Source organism: Panthera onca, chromosome D4 (genome assembly GCF_046562875.1).
Source record: "Panthera onca isolate mPanOnc1 chromosome D4, mPanOnc1 haplotype 2, whole genome shotgun sequence".
Lineage (NCBI taxonomy): Eukaryota > Metazoa > Chordata > Mammalia > Carnivora > Felidae > Panthera > Panthera onca.
Genome location: NC_138351.1, coordinates 47,096,930 through 47,112,407, shown reverse-complemented (window position 1 = coordinate 47,112,407; position 15,478 = coordinate 47,096,930). Strand labels below are relative to the sequence as shown.

General features: G+C 37.7%; 1 long non-coding RNA gene across 2 annotated transcripts in view; it reads right to left on the bottom strand.

Moving 5' to 3' along the window:
- The window catches only part of LOC132663440 (uncharacterized), a 125,897-nt gene that overhangs the window by 5,733 nt on the left and 104,686 nt on the right, over nt 1–15,478 (bottom strand). Inside the window, exons 1-5 of one of the 2 annotated variants that reach the window (XR_013551754.2) lie at nt 10,367–10,558; nt 9,826–9,918; nt 7,194–7,235; nt 913–1,002; nt 126–218 (exon numbers count right to left, since the gene is read on the bottom strand). This is a non-coding gene — a long non-coding RNA (uncharacterized LOC132663440). Of the gene's footprint in view, nt 1–125; nt 219–912; nt 1,003–7,193; nt 7,236–9,825; nt 9,919–10,366; nt 10,559–15,478 lie in introns of those variants that run through there. The other variant, XR_013551755.2, reaches the window with a different exon arrangement.

Below are 15,478 nucleotides of genomic sequence, written 5' to 3'. Positions count from 1 at the left end.
GAAAATATCTCCCTGATGAATTTTGAAATTCTATGTTTCCCATCAGGAAAGCCAGGGTGGGAGGTTTAATTTGTACCTCTTGGAAGCTCTGGAACATGAAAGCAAATATATTTAATTAAATGTGCCTCTAGGTTGGTAACACTCCAGGATCTTGTCAAAATGAAACACGAGATCTTTTCTGGAACTTTGGGCATCTTCATCCAAGTATCCTCAGTATTCTGAAACAATTATGATTGGCCAAATATGAGGAATAAGATGTTTGCAAAAAAGGAGCAAAAATATGTGAGAAAAAGGAAATAAACATAACTTCCAAGAGTGAAAATCTAATTGCCACAATTAAAAACTCACTAGATTATTTAAATAGCAGATGAGAATAAGCCAAAGAAAGAACTGGTAAACTAGAAGCTGGATTTCAGTAAATTATGCTTAATACTTCACAGAGAGACAGAAAGTTGGAAAATATATGTTAAGAGATGTGGAGGATAGAATGAAAAAAAGGCTAACAGTTGTCCAATTCGAGTTCCAGAAAGAGAAAACAAAGAAAATTGGATTGTGTTAGTTATCAATAACCATGTAACAAATTACCCTAAAATTCAGCTGCTTAAAAACAACAAACAGGGGTGCCTGGGTGGCTCAGTTGGTTAACCAACCAACTCTTGGTTTCAGCTCAGGTCATGATCTCACAGTTTTGTGAGTTCAAGCCCCACATTGGGCTCTGCATTCGCAGCACAGAACCTGGTTGGGATTCTCTCTCTCTCTCCCTCTCTGCCTCCCAACTCAAGCTGTCTCTGTCCTTCTCAAAATAAATAAATAAACTTTAAAAAATAAAATAGCAAAAACAACAAACAGTTGTTTCTCATGGTTTCAGAGGGAAGTTTCAGTTTTGGTGTCAGGAATCTGAGAGCTGCTCACCTGAGTAGTTCAGCATCTCACAGGAGTTCAGGGTCTCACAGGAGGTTTCAGTCTTGCTGTCAGCCAATGCTGCAGTCACCTAGAGTTTGACTAGTTCAATTAGTCAGAATGATATAAAAATTATAAACCTGTATGTAGCTATTAACATGGCCTCATAACATACAAAGCCAAAAAGTTAACGAAGTTGCAAGGGGAAGTTGACAAATGCACCATAATTGGGGGGAATTTTAACACACCTTCTACACAATTAATAGATAAAGCAAACTATTATAATCATGGGAATAAAGAATATTTGAACAAACACAATAATTTATGTAATGGGGACAAATTAAGCCCTGCACACATTATGATCAGAGAACATATTCTTTTCAAGCATACGTGGAACATTGATGAAAGCTGACCACATATCATACCATAAAAAGATTTTCAGTAAATTTCAGTCAGTATACTTCAAACCATATTCTATTTGTTCAATGCAATTATATTTGGAATAAGTAAAAACAAATATTACAAGAAAATAGATTTGGGAAAAGTCATAAACATAATTTATTAAACAATCAAAAGATTAAGAAAAATCATAATGAAAATTAGAATAAAGTTAATACTAGACTGCAACTCTGATAAAGACAAAAGCTATGTGTGTTTAATAACTTTACATTCTAGAATTTAGCAGGGACCTCATCAGTAATTGTCAAATAAATATCTGAATGGATTTGAGTCATAAAAGTTAAAAAATATTGCATGTAACTGTTTATTACATTCTTGTTGCTGCCTGCATTTTTCTGAGGTAATTTTAAAAAAATTTTCCTCTCACACCTGTCAGAATGGCTAAAATTAACAACACAAGAAACAAAAAGGGTTGGCAAGGATGTGGAGAAAGAGGAACCCTCTTGCACTGTTGGTGGGAATGCACATTGGTGTAGCCCCTTTAGAGAACAGTATGGAGGTTCCTCAAAAAACTAAAAATAGAACTACCCTATGATCCAGCAATTACACTATTAGGTATTTACCCAAAATATACAAAAATACAGATTTGAAGGGGTATGTGCACCCCTATGTTCATAACATTATCAACAATAGCCAAAGTATAAAGAGAGCCCAAATGTATATTGACTGATGAATGGATAAAGAAGATGTGGGGTGTGTATGTGTGTGTGTGTGTGTATATATATATATATATATATATATATATATATATATATATATACTGGAATATTACTCAGTCATCAAAAAGAATAAAATCTTGCCATTTGCAACAAGGTGGATGGCGCTAGAAGGTATTGTGCTAAATAAGATAAGTCGAACAGAGAAAGACAAATACCACATGATTTCACTCATATGCAGAACTTAAGAAGCAAAACAGATGAACATATGTAAATGTGGTGGGAGAAGAGGAGAGAGGGAAATAAACCACAAGAGACTCAACAATAGAAAACAAACTAAGGGTTGATAGAGGGAGGTGGGTGGGAGATGGGCTAGATGGGTGACGGGTATTAAGGTATTAAGGAGACACTTGTGATGAGCACTGGGTGTTGTATGTAGGTGACGAATCACTGAATTCTACTCCTGAAACCAATATTGCACTGTATGATGGCTACCTAAAATTTAAATTTAAAAAATGTTTATTTAAAAAAGTCCCCTAGATGTTGTTATATTGCGAGATGTCCCTAGCTGAGTTCTTTAAAAAGTCAGCTTGCAGGAAGATTAGTTAGATTATTTTTTCCTCTTCAGTTTTACGGAGACGTAATTGACAAGTCAAAATTGTATATATGTAAGGTGCACAACTTGATGTTTTAATATACATATACATTGTGAAATGATCACCACCATCAAGTAATTAACATATTACTTTTAATTTGTTTAAATTAAACAAATTAATTTGGTACCTTCTTTTTAATTTGTGATGAACACTTATCATCTACCCTCCTAGCAAATTATAGGTATAAAAGTACACAATGAAGTATTGTTAACTATAGTCACTGTGCTGTACCTTAGATCTCCAGAACTTATTCTTGCATACCTGAAACTTTTTAACATTTAACCAAATTGTCTCCCATTTCCTCTATCCTCTTTGCCCCCAATTACGTGGCAATCACCGTTCTGCTCAGTGTTTCTATGAGTTCAACTATTTTACATTCTACATATAAGTGAGATCATACAGTATTTATGTTTCCGCATTTAGCATAATGTTCTCCAGATTTACCCATTTGTCACAAATGGCAGGATTTCTTTCTTTGTAAGGGCCGAATAATATTCCATTGTACAATGTGTGTAATTTTTGTAATGACCATAACAGGCTGAAGCAGTTATTTTCATGAAATCTGTTTTTAAAAAGAAAAAAAATATTAGTTATAAAATAAAGGAAAACATTAGGAACAATCTATTTTCACCTGGATACAACTACACACATAAAAATGCTATTGTTTCAGAAGGTGAATCATATACCATAGTGAGTGAAACGGCATGAAAATGTTACATTCAGTTAAATCTCCACATTGTCCCTGTGTACTTATCTTCAAAAATTCTACCATTTTTATCAGTTCCCAAGGAGACACTGGCATAAATATTTCTGAACCAACTACCTATGTGCTCAGGAGAGGAAATAGGACCGAGTAATGAGCATTTATTCTAGCTGAAGATGTCTGAAATTGGCTGGAAATGTGCCTTTTTTTTTTTTTTTTTTTTTTTTGCATTCTGTAATCCAAGCTTAATTTTTTTAAGGATAGCAGGGATATCACTTGCAAAACAGAAATGGAGGTTTATCTTTCACAGTCTAAAGTATTCCAGTAAATCATAAATCAACTGGTCATTTCTCTATTTAATGATTTACCACCTTATCAAGAGCATCTCCTTGTTAGCTTTTTATGAGGCTTATCATCTAGAGCCAGTCTCCAAAATTAGAGGCTAATAAATTATTAGCTACATGTCTAGATGTGCAACAGCTGACTGAGGAGTAATAAAAGATCCCTCCTTCCTTACCATTCAACTGGGTAATTAGTCTGTATTCACCAGCACAATGTTGTAAAGATCTGGAAGCGATTCTATTCATGCATTCAGTACAGGCAGCTGAGGGGAAGGTCTGGTCAAAACAGCTTTGGAGAAAGAAGCTCAGTAATATTTGACTGTTTCTTCTGATCACATTTAGAAGTCTCAGACCTCTACCTCCCTCTGTCATCCGTCTGTAGACAGAGGCAGATATTGATATTTTTATTTACAATTCTGAAAACCATGGGCTTTTCAAGCATGCTGTCAAATTTCACCATTCCTGATTCGGGTTCCACTAATTTCAGAAGTCCAAATAATGCTAGCAATAGCTGCAAAAGGGCCACTTTTTAAAAGCAGATCCTTTCTTTCCTGGTAAATTTGCAAGTAAATTATGTAAATATATTTTAAGGGAAGAAGATGTTTTCTATTCCCTTAGTAAAAGTTTTCATGCATCTGAGAAATATCCTTTCTAGCCTAATCTAAATACAGATAGAGTAGATAGCTAGGTAAACAGATGGAAGGAAGGAAGGAAGGAGGGAAGGAAGGAAGGAAGGGAGGGAAGAAGGGAAGGGAAAGGAAGGGAAGGGAAAGAAGGGAAGGAAGGGAAGGGAGTTGAAGAGAAGGGAAGGAAAGGAAGGGAGTGAAGAGAAAGGAAGAAAGAAAGAAAGAAAAGAAAGAAAGAAAGAAAGAAAGAAAGAAAGAAAGAAAGAAAGAAAGAAAGAAAGAAAGAAAGAAAGAAAAGAAAAGAAAAGAAAAGAAAAGAAAAGAAAAGAAAAGAAAAGAAAAAAGAAAAGAAAGAGAAAGAAAGAATCTGCAGATCACTAGGGACCTAGGACCTGCCATCATTCTTGTTTGTAGATCTAGAAACTTGATACGCTTGATTTTCTTGGGATTGATCAACCTCCTGGAAGCTGACTCAGCCTAACAATCCCACAGAAGAATATTTATGTTTATATTTACAGTCATTTTAAAATTTCACTGGAAGAATACTCCCTGACCAAGGTCTAAGGCCAATCACCTGCCTTATTATGGAAAGACATATTCAACAGGAAAGTTCGGTCAGTGGAGAAAGAATTTGAACCCAAGGAGTTGGTATTCTCTGGCAGAGGTCACTATTAATATTACAGAAAAAAACAGAACAGAGTAACTAAAGTAGGTGAGCTGATGGCTGCAGCAAAAGGTTACAAACAGCCCTGCATTCTCGGGGTCACCAAATTCAAGATTCAGTCCAGAGATCTGAAAGGGCAGAAACTCAGTGCTGATGGTGCAGTCACGGAAGATCAACCAAAGAGGGAATAACCCTTGTGGATATCATTCACAATAGCTGAGCGCATATGGCAACACTCTCCACAAAATGTTTCCTGCTTTTCACTTTCCTGATACATGGTAGGATTATCTTCCCTCCCACCACCATTGATATTAGACATGCTTTTAGTTTAGCCAAGAAAATATAAATAGAAGTGAAATGTGTCATTTCCAGGCTGAAGCTCGAAGAAGCAGGATGTTATTTGCCTGCTATGGTTATTATGGATGCACAGAAAGGACTACAAGGAGCAAGGAAGGCCCTATGTCAACCTTTGTTGGGTGTGTGTGTGAGAAAGAAAGAAATAATTGTTGGGCTAAGCCCCTGAGACATTGGGGGTATTACTGAACATAGCCCAACCTACCCTTCCTGTTGTGGTATATGTCCTGAAATTAAAAAATATTTTACATTAAGGCTTCTTAGAGTCAGGGTACATTGATAACCTAATTAATACTTAGAAGGTGACTTGCTTTTTATATAATCAGAACAAAGAGAGCTGAATAGTGTTTTGAGATGCCTGGAAAAGCATAATGGACCCCTCCTGCACTGTAATAGAGCATACTTTCTGGTAATGGCATTAGATCCACCTGCCAAACACCTCATTTACTCATTCATTCATTCATTCATCCGTCCCAAAATATGTATAGAGTGCTTACTACACGCCAGACACTGTGCTGGATCCTGGGGATATGAAAGGATTGAGACAGTCCCGCTCCTTACGTATGGACTTAGCCTCTTTACTCTCATTCTTCTAGATTCCATTTAGACCATGTACTTTAAACCAGCACATATTCCTTTATCATGACTGTTTAGTATCAAACTGCCACTTTCCTTAGTCATGTTTTCGTTCTAAACACACACTCTACATCAGTGCTTCCCAAACTTATCATGTTTCCTTTCTGCTCAATTCCAGACTAGGGCTTAAGTAAAATACTATACAATACAAATAAGTTACTAGAAAAATATTTCGTGTGATTGAATACCAACACAATGGCGATAAGCTATAAAAGTTTCTAAGTCATTACTTGCAGTTTCGGGACTTCTTTCCTTCCAGGTGGACAAAAGTTCACTGACCATCGCTGGTCTGTGGACTATTCTCTGAGAAGGACAAGTAGTGAGGACCTAAGCAAACTAAGGTTTCTGTTTTCATTTGTAAAACCATCTGCCTCTTAATTACCAAAGTTAAAAAGTTTCATGTGCTGGGTACCTCTTCCGATGAGCCCCCATTGCCTATTCAGCTAACCACTTGCATTATTCTTTAGTTAATGTTTTTTCCAATCACCTCACTTTTTATATGGATACATATTTTAAAAATGTCTACTCCATGTAAATAGAAAATCTGTTTCACTTGCAATAAATAAGACGTAACTGTGCAAAGAAGGGTTATGAATAAGTAGTTATTCAAGCCTAGGGAAAGAGAGGCGGTCGCCTGCTCCGAGGAGAACTTAAATCTTACTAATGTGGAACTAAAACTTCCTACTTGACATAATCAGAAAACTGAGAGAAAACTAAAGAGAGCTTTTTACTCATTATGTATTCCAGTGCTATGTAATCCTCTATTTATATTTCCATCTAAAACCATTTTAAGGACCAAACAGTAGTCTCTCTATTCTTCAGAAAACAGGGCAATATTTTAACTTGCCCAATATGAGGGCTGTTCCAAGTTGTCCACCATGTCTACAGTCACCCATCTGGTGGTCATAATCACATGGGTAACCGAACACAAGCATCGAATGTCACCGCTTCCTTTCCTTGGTAACCCTGTCATAGGGACTACTGGCGCTGTAGACCATAGGCTTACTTCAATTCTGGAAGTAACACTCTCCTCAGGTCTAAACAGTCTTTATGAGATTTTTTTTTTTTCAGCAGACTTCATGCCCAACATGGGGCTGGAACTCACACCCCAAGATTAAGAGTCTCATGCTCTTCGAACTGAGCCAGCCAGGCGCCCCTATGAGACTTTTGGGAGTCCTACCATGAGTACCCAACTAACCTGTATTTTCTTCCTTCTTCCAATAATGATCAGTTTCTTTTCCTGATGAGACAAGAAAAATATTTTTTAAAGACTGTAATTCCCCCTCAGGCTCCTTTGTAGCTACAAGGAGAAAAATTAACTCTTACCCACTTATTTTTTACTGCTTTAAGTGACTTAATCATAATCCACAATTTTTTAAAAGAATGTTTTGCATGGTGGATACACAAAGATATTTACAGAATCCACCAGCAGTTAGATGCCATGATTAAATTAGGCGATTCACAAAATTCACGTGGTTTAAAAAAAAATCATGACCCACAATTATAATGTTGGTCATATCAGACAGACCTTAGAGGTTTGGCTTGGCCTCTCTGTTTTCATGTACCTACAACACTATCAACTCTGAGCATTACTTTGACGTCAGGGAGCAGGAATTCTAAGGACAGAAGAAGAGTCATTTGGCCTGAGTTTACAATTCAAGTTGTGAATTCTCCGTTAATTACCCCTAACTAAACTCCAGACCCAGGCTTCTGTGTGCACTAGCTGCAAATACGCACAGTGTGAATATTTAAGTTTGTGTGATATTCCCAGAGACGTAAATATGAGCTGAATCTTTACAACAACGGAGAGATCCTTCCAGAGGCATCGCTTACCTAATGCTGACCTTTTATCAAAGAATTTTTTTCCCCAACTAACTGTTTCAAATAAATGCTAACCATACAGGGTCTCTTCTCTCCCTTCAGGATATACAAACCACAGAATTCCGATGACTCACCCCAAAATAGCTTATGAATATGCCAGGGGCGGAAGGGCATGCTGTTTGGTTCTCTAAAACTTCCTGCCAAACTGTAGAAACTGAACATACACAGATATTTGGGGACTAACTGTGAGTAATAATGAGAATTTAATCCCCTTTAGTCTTCTGAGTTAGCAACAGCTTGCCTAACATGTCCGGTTACATCCTGTTTGCTACGCATGTGACTCCTCAAAAAAATAATAATATAATATTAATAGCACAATGTTTCATTGTTAAGACTGCTATTATCTATGTCAATGGTTCTCAAACATTGGCAGCCATTTGTAGACTAAGGTCACTTCTTGGAAGAGCTATAAATCCGTGGCTTTATGAAACAAACATATTATTATTATGTCTTTGAAATAAAAAGCCAGGATTCAAGGTATGGAATTTTAAGGCACCCAAGTCCTTAAAAGGGAAAGGCAGTTACGTATATTGATTAGAATCTTGAGTTGGAATCAGTTCTTTCGCCACCTAGGCCACATTTTGCAGGTACATGGCCTAAGTCCTAATTTCCCCGTATGTAAAATGAAGAGAATGGTAATACTGTCCATATTTAAGGTTAGAATTCTAGGTCCATACAGTGAGGATTAAATAGGGAACATCCCTAAATAAGGACTACTGCTAAGTAGCCCAATAAATAAATTATCTAGTGCCATCTCTTTTCACAAATAAAGAATCTGAAGACCAAAGCTACGAAGTGCCCTATGAACAGCCGCTCACTCCTCACAGCAATGCCAAGGAAAAGCCCTATAAATGCTGTGGGTAAAAACGGGCTCTGAATCCAGTCAGCCCAAATTCAAGCCCCAGTTTTCATTCTTGCGAGCTGTATAACCTTGGGCAAGTCACTTAATTTTTCTGTGCCTCGATCTTCTCATCTATTAAATGTTAAAATAATATTTAAATATTAAAGTAATAGTAAAGTTTATTAAAATATAATGAAAATAAGAAGGGTATTATTATTAAATAATATTAAACTATTAAAATTATTATATTAATATTAAAATAATAATAGTATTTTTCTCACAGGGTTGTTAGGACAGCCTAAGAATGTAACATGTAATAGTGCCTGGCGTGTACTGACTAATCAATAAATACTACTACACCGATATGGAAAAGTTCTAGTTCTTCTAAAAACAGATCTTAGAGTATAATACACGTCCACAATGGCAGGCTTGAAAAAGCTATATCCATAAAAGCAACCCAAACCTAAAAAAAATAAAATAAACAACTCAAAAATTTATTTAATGCAATTTACAAGGTCATCGGAATACGTACAGATGTCTTTTCAGATTAAGGTATGTGTCTTCTTTAACCACGTTTAGGTGTCATATTTCCCTTCTCTTATCGGGAAAGGATACCAAAAAACAACTTAATATTCCAAACAACAGCCACAATTGTTCTAGAGTCATTTTGATCGGACTTTGAAAAGAATGCCAGTATCCAGTTGCCCTTGACATTTGTGGAGGAAGTATAAGGCAATGGGAAAAACACCAGACGCCCCTTTCCAGTCTAGGCTTTGCCATTTAACAAGCTATAGACAAGCTACTCGATCTCTGAGTCGCCATCTATAAAATGGGGACAGCTTCTGCCTTGTTACACATACTACACGGAAACAAGTATGAGACATGTTTCATAAATAGACTTTGTTCTATTTATATGCATGATTTGTTATGGTACTTTACCTGAGTAGTTTGTTCAAAACTGTTCTGCAATAGTTAAGCGTCAGAAATATACTTTCCTTTGCTTATTACATACTCAAAGGACACAGAGACTCTCATTTTAAGGAGATGTGTAGAAGAGAAACAGGAGAAAACCTTTCAATCTCAGAGAAAGAAAGAATTTGAAACTTACCAGTATTGACACGTGACAAAGAGGCACACAAGACTATATACTTCTCCATCTCTTGACAATAATTCGTACCCATAATAGACGGTTAAGATGTATCTGTTAAAAGAATGGGCAAGACATGAATTAAAGGATTTATGGTGTCCTAAATTATTTTAGGATTTATTGTGTCTAAATTGACACAATTAGTATGCCCTCGTTGACACCACTTTATCCCTACTCCCACCCAATTAGTCCCTGATTTGAAAATCACTGACCCAGGCACAGCCATTGATGACCTCCGAGAGCTATATGCCTATAACTGCTAGCACCTTAACAAAAGGTTTAAAATGGGACCGTGGAACCAATAAAGAATTTCTCCTAAACTCATCATTTGTTTTCTAAGCAATAGACTATACTTTGTCTTTGAATTGTTTTAAAATTCTGCAAGTGATTTCAATCCTGAATTGAAACCAAGAGGTCAAAGGACCTGAGAAACCATACTTCCTACCCTCATAGATGTCATTTCCAAAAGTGAGAGAGAAAAAAAAAAAAATATCTGCATGACCTTTGTACTCCATTTGTCTCTTGAAGCACCATAAAAACATGAGAAGGAACGTTTTGTGATGCGGGATGGGGGCCTGCACAGGTATGGACCCTCACAGCTCCTCACACCTCCCAGGAAAAAACCTGCTGAACAGAACTCTGCTTGAAAACTTCAGGGAGCATCACAGTTCAGGCTCCTCCCTCCCAGTCACATGGGACCCAAAGATCAGATGGAGACTGGGCTTCAGCGTTGCACGTGTTTGCTGGCACAGCGTCCTCAGTACGTCAGAGCCTCACCTGACACTGACTCATTGCTGGGTGGAAAGCCAAGGCCTAATTGTGTTGGTCATATGTAACTTGCCACTTCCAGCCAAGTATTCCAAGCCCTTTCAGAAATAGTCCACCAACTTGCTTTCCTACTATACCCTGAAATAGACCCCACAGACTCCTGAATTCTCTTGCCCCCGAGAGTTTATTCCTGCCTCTTCTGATGGCTCCCCCACCCCCACCCCGCCCGCCCCTGCCCTTGCCCTGTTACTGCTGACCTCTGTGTCAAACTTAATGCAGAGGCTGGGAGGCTCCTCTTTGTGGGCTCTCAATAAATATTCATTCCACTCAATTCAGTCACTCTCAGAGATAAGAGGCAGCAAGGATTACCAGATTTCCTAAATACATCTGAAAACCCATTGCCTGGGGTCAGGGTGACAGGAGGTTGCTTCTTTACTGAAAAACCAATTTTCTCAAATGCACAGCAGTAAGCCTCAGTACAGATACTGTGTCTTACTCGAGCTTTATACAAAATTCAACACGTCTGTCACAGGAGCTTATGGCTTCCAAGGCAGAAAATCTAAATCCGTAACAAATTTCTCCCAAAGTAATAGATGGTTCAAAGAGTCGAACCCAACATGAAATACGTATTGGACAAAAATAGCAAAGAGTCAGCTCTTATTTCTTGATATTTCAAACCATGTGTTCACCCATTTTCCATGGTAGATTCCTTGTCCTATTTGTTTGTGTACACACTGTGCCTGCCATGTGCCAGGAACATACATATTTTGGATTTTTTTTGGTCACAGAAATAAAGAACGGATGGGTATGGGATTGCGAGAAATCAGGAAAAGCAAATGAAAAAGGAAAGAAAAAAGAAAGACTAAGCCTGTGGCAAATCAACATTTATTCTATGAACATAAGCACTTTAGTATGATTTTTGTGTGAATTAACATCTTAATCTAAAAAGGAGCCTCTGGAGCCCAATTCTGTATACAGTGGAAAAAGAGACATAACACCTAAGCCTTGAACCCAAGAGAGTAAGTTGGGAAAAGGAATTTTCAACACACACTGTTAAAAAAAAAACATACCAAAGTTATTTATGATAAAAGTACTGGACATGTGGCCAAACAAAGCTAATTTACCCAGGACTGGCATATTCTACATTTCTATAATTCGAGAGGCAAGAAAGGCCATGATAGGCAAGAGTACAATGTGTGTGTGTGTATATATATATATATATATATATATATATATATATATATAAACAAACCAATAAGAAAAAGTAGGTGGGTCTCAAAAAATTGGGGGGGACTTAAACAAAATAGAAAAGAGAGAATTTCAGGGACAAAACTGGGAAAGATGTTTCCCAGGTGCATGTGTGTGGAATGACTTAAATTAAGACAAACGGTCACCAAGGAGTGAGGAGGAGATAGACTCAGAGCTGTCCCTCCCCTTCCTGAAGAAATCAACGACTTTTTTTTTTTTTAAGTAGGCTTCCTGCCCAATGCAGGGCTTGATCTAACGACCCTGAGATCAAGAGTCAGATGCTGTACCAACTGAGTCAGCCAGGCACCCTGAAATCAATGAGGCTTAATTGTAGATGATAATTAGTAATATTATATTATAAATATTAATAATACCTGTTAATAAGTAACAGCTACAAATCCAAATTGGGTGGGAAAAGGATGGAGAAAGAGAAAAATGTTGAGAAAGATTGAGTCTGGCAAGGCCATTTGGGGATAACTGGGGAAGGCAAGGGCTGTCTCAAGTAGAAGGCAGGTCTGTGGAGCCATACTTGGCCACTGGAGAGGGAACGGCTCTCTTCCGGGTGCACACCTAGCTCTTTTCACATTTGTAAGCCAGAGAAAGTATTCTTATATATTACTGAATTTGTTGTTTTCCTTGCCAAATTTATCACCTCCTGTCATGGTGTTAGCTTATAGCAGCTACTTAGTAAACAGTTGTTAAATGAAAAGAAAATCAACCAACAATAGACACTCTGACACTGGCAGACTTTGCAAGCAGCTTAGGTGGGAGTAAGTTCAGCTCTGGTACAGGCTCTTTGAAAAAACCCTAACCCTGACTCTAAATTTGAGTCTGCCCTCGCATACCCTAAACAAGGAAATTCAGTAAGAATGGTCTCCCAACCTGGACAAAGCTAAACTCTTATCTATTCTCTGCACCTGTAACCGCTTGATTTATAAATAGTTTGCCCTTTTACTTGGCTTCACAGTCAGCTGCACAGCAGAAGAAATGCCTAAGATCACGTTGCTGTCGTGACTAATCTCTGAGAAGAACAGTTCGTAGATGAAAGGGAAAGTATCTCCAGAGCTCTCACAACCAGGAACAGAGTGTGCACCGGCTCCATGCACACAGTTGAAATGCAGACATCTCCTGAGATGTGACTTGTTGAAAGAGAAAAAGAAAGAAAGAAAGAAAGAAAGAAAGAAAGAAAGAAAGAAAGAAAGAAAGAGAAAGAGGAAAAGAAAAGAGAAAAGAAAAGAAAAGAAAAGAAAAGAAAAGAAAAGAAAAGAAAAGAAAAGAAAAAAGAAACAGTAAAAGCACTGAAAAGGACTGGGGCACCATGGGACAGAAACAGCACCAGAAAATAAAATAATTGACCAGTTTCTGAGGATTTTTGCACTTACACGACTGCTGTTACAGTATATTAGTTAAAAATACACTGCCCCAATTAATCAATGCAATGATACATTACACAGCCACAGAATTATCATGATGCTTATATGGTAGCATAAAAAGCCCCTTATTTGTTGATCTGATGAGTACTTATCGACCTTCTCCTATGTGCCGGCTCTGCTTTATATGGAGGTGTGCACGAGGGGGTGAAACAGGCAAAAATCTCTGGTATAATGTGCATGATATAATGCTATATCAAGGCCCAGGAAAAAAAAATCCAGGTCAGTAAAAATCCAGGGCAGGAAAGAGCTTTCGTGGCCTGGCAGGCACAGTATTAAACCCCAGTTGTGCTCCTGACGTATATAATCTTCAGCAAGCAATCAGCTGCTCTTGCTGATTCCCTTTTCTATATTTATAATAAAGGGGGACATAATAGCTATTTTGTGGTATTCTTGTAAAGATGAAACAAGGTAGAAAATCAATCAGAACTGAATCTGACAATACAATGCCTTAGGTGTCCAAAGAAATCCTCCCAGGAGAGAATACCCCCCATTCACACACACACACACACACACAAAAGTAACATATAAAGTAGTTGCTTTTAATGTAAAGCATGGCTAAACATGCAAGCGTATCAGGGAAATCCCCAAAGGCCAGAAACAACGAGAAAACACACATGCAGAGAGATAAGCAAGTGCTTGAGACAACAGTCCTCTCCTGGGCACCTGCCACACTACTCACATTGGACCCAGGATCAGGGTACCAAAAAGATGGGGGAAAAAACCCTAAAGCTTGGATTCCCCAAAGATCACACTTTCAAAGGGGCATGGAGCTACTTCCTTGTCTCATCCTTAGATCTGGTTGGAGAATAAATATCCAGAAAGCTACTAGCCATAATTCTGCATTCACACAGATTTAGGACCTTCTGGTCTCAGTACCTGTGTAAACCTTAAAAAATAAAAAATAAAAAGGTGAAAATTTAGATGAAAAGATTCTTGGTTTGCTGGTGCCTCTGTCCTGTGGCCCACTCCCTACCCCACCAGCACCTGACAGCAGTAAATATAAATTCTTTCTACAGGACAGCTCTTTAAACTCCATCTTCGAAGCATTTCCACAGATAAGGTGGCAAGGCACATGGTGTCTACACACAACAAAACCAGCCACTACGGATGAAAAATCCATAGAAATAATAAATGTTAACAAGTAGTCGAAAGTATTAAGTCTAATAAATATTTCAAAGAAAGAAATTAGTACAAAAATACATAAAAGGGAATGAGATTTATAAAAATGGCCAGGCAGATTTGTTTAAAAGTAAAACTCCTAGAAATGAAAGGTACAATCATTGAAATTAGCAATGTGCTAGGGGAGGTGTCCAGCCCATATATGGGGGCATGTTTATTTCTGTACACTTATATCAATGAGCCTTATGTTTTCATTGTTACTTTTAACAGCTTTATTAGGTACAATTGATATACAAAGAACTGCACATGTTGAATGTACAATTTGATGAGTTCAGGCAGATGTAAACACCTCATGGTATCCTCACCATAATTAACACCTTCAACACCTCCTAGTTTCCTTGTGTTCCTTTGGGTTTTTCTTTGTTTTTGGTTTGTTTTGGTTTGGTTTGATTTTTTTTTTTTTTTTTTTTTTTTTGTAGTCAGAACACCTACCATGAGGTGTGTGTGCTCTCTTAACAAATTTTGAAGCGTGCGATCATTGTGTATCGTTTTGTTAACTACAGGTACTGTGTTCTACAGCAGATCTCTGTAACTTATGTACGACATAACTGAAACTTGGAACAATCACTCCTCCTTTTCCCCAGCCCCCAGCCCCTAGAAACTATTATTGTATTCTCTGCTTCTTTTTTTAAGTTTATTTACTTATTTCGAGAGAGAGAGAGAGAGGTGGGGGAGGGGCAGAGAGAGAGAGAGAATCCCAAGCAGGTTCTGCACTGTCAGCACAGAGCCCGACGTGCCTCACGAAACCACAAGATCACAAACTGAGCCGAAATCAAGAGCCGGACACTGAACCGTCTGAGCCACCAGAAACCCCAGCTTCCAAGTTTTTATATAGATGTTTGTCACAAATTTAATAGTGAAAGAGGAAAAGAGTAAAGAGAGAAAGAAGAAGTAGAAGATGTGTTTTGCAATCTATCAAGCTATAAACTCTTACCTCCTGTCTTACAGAAAAAAAAAAAGTCATTTCAATGCCTCTACTTTCCTAG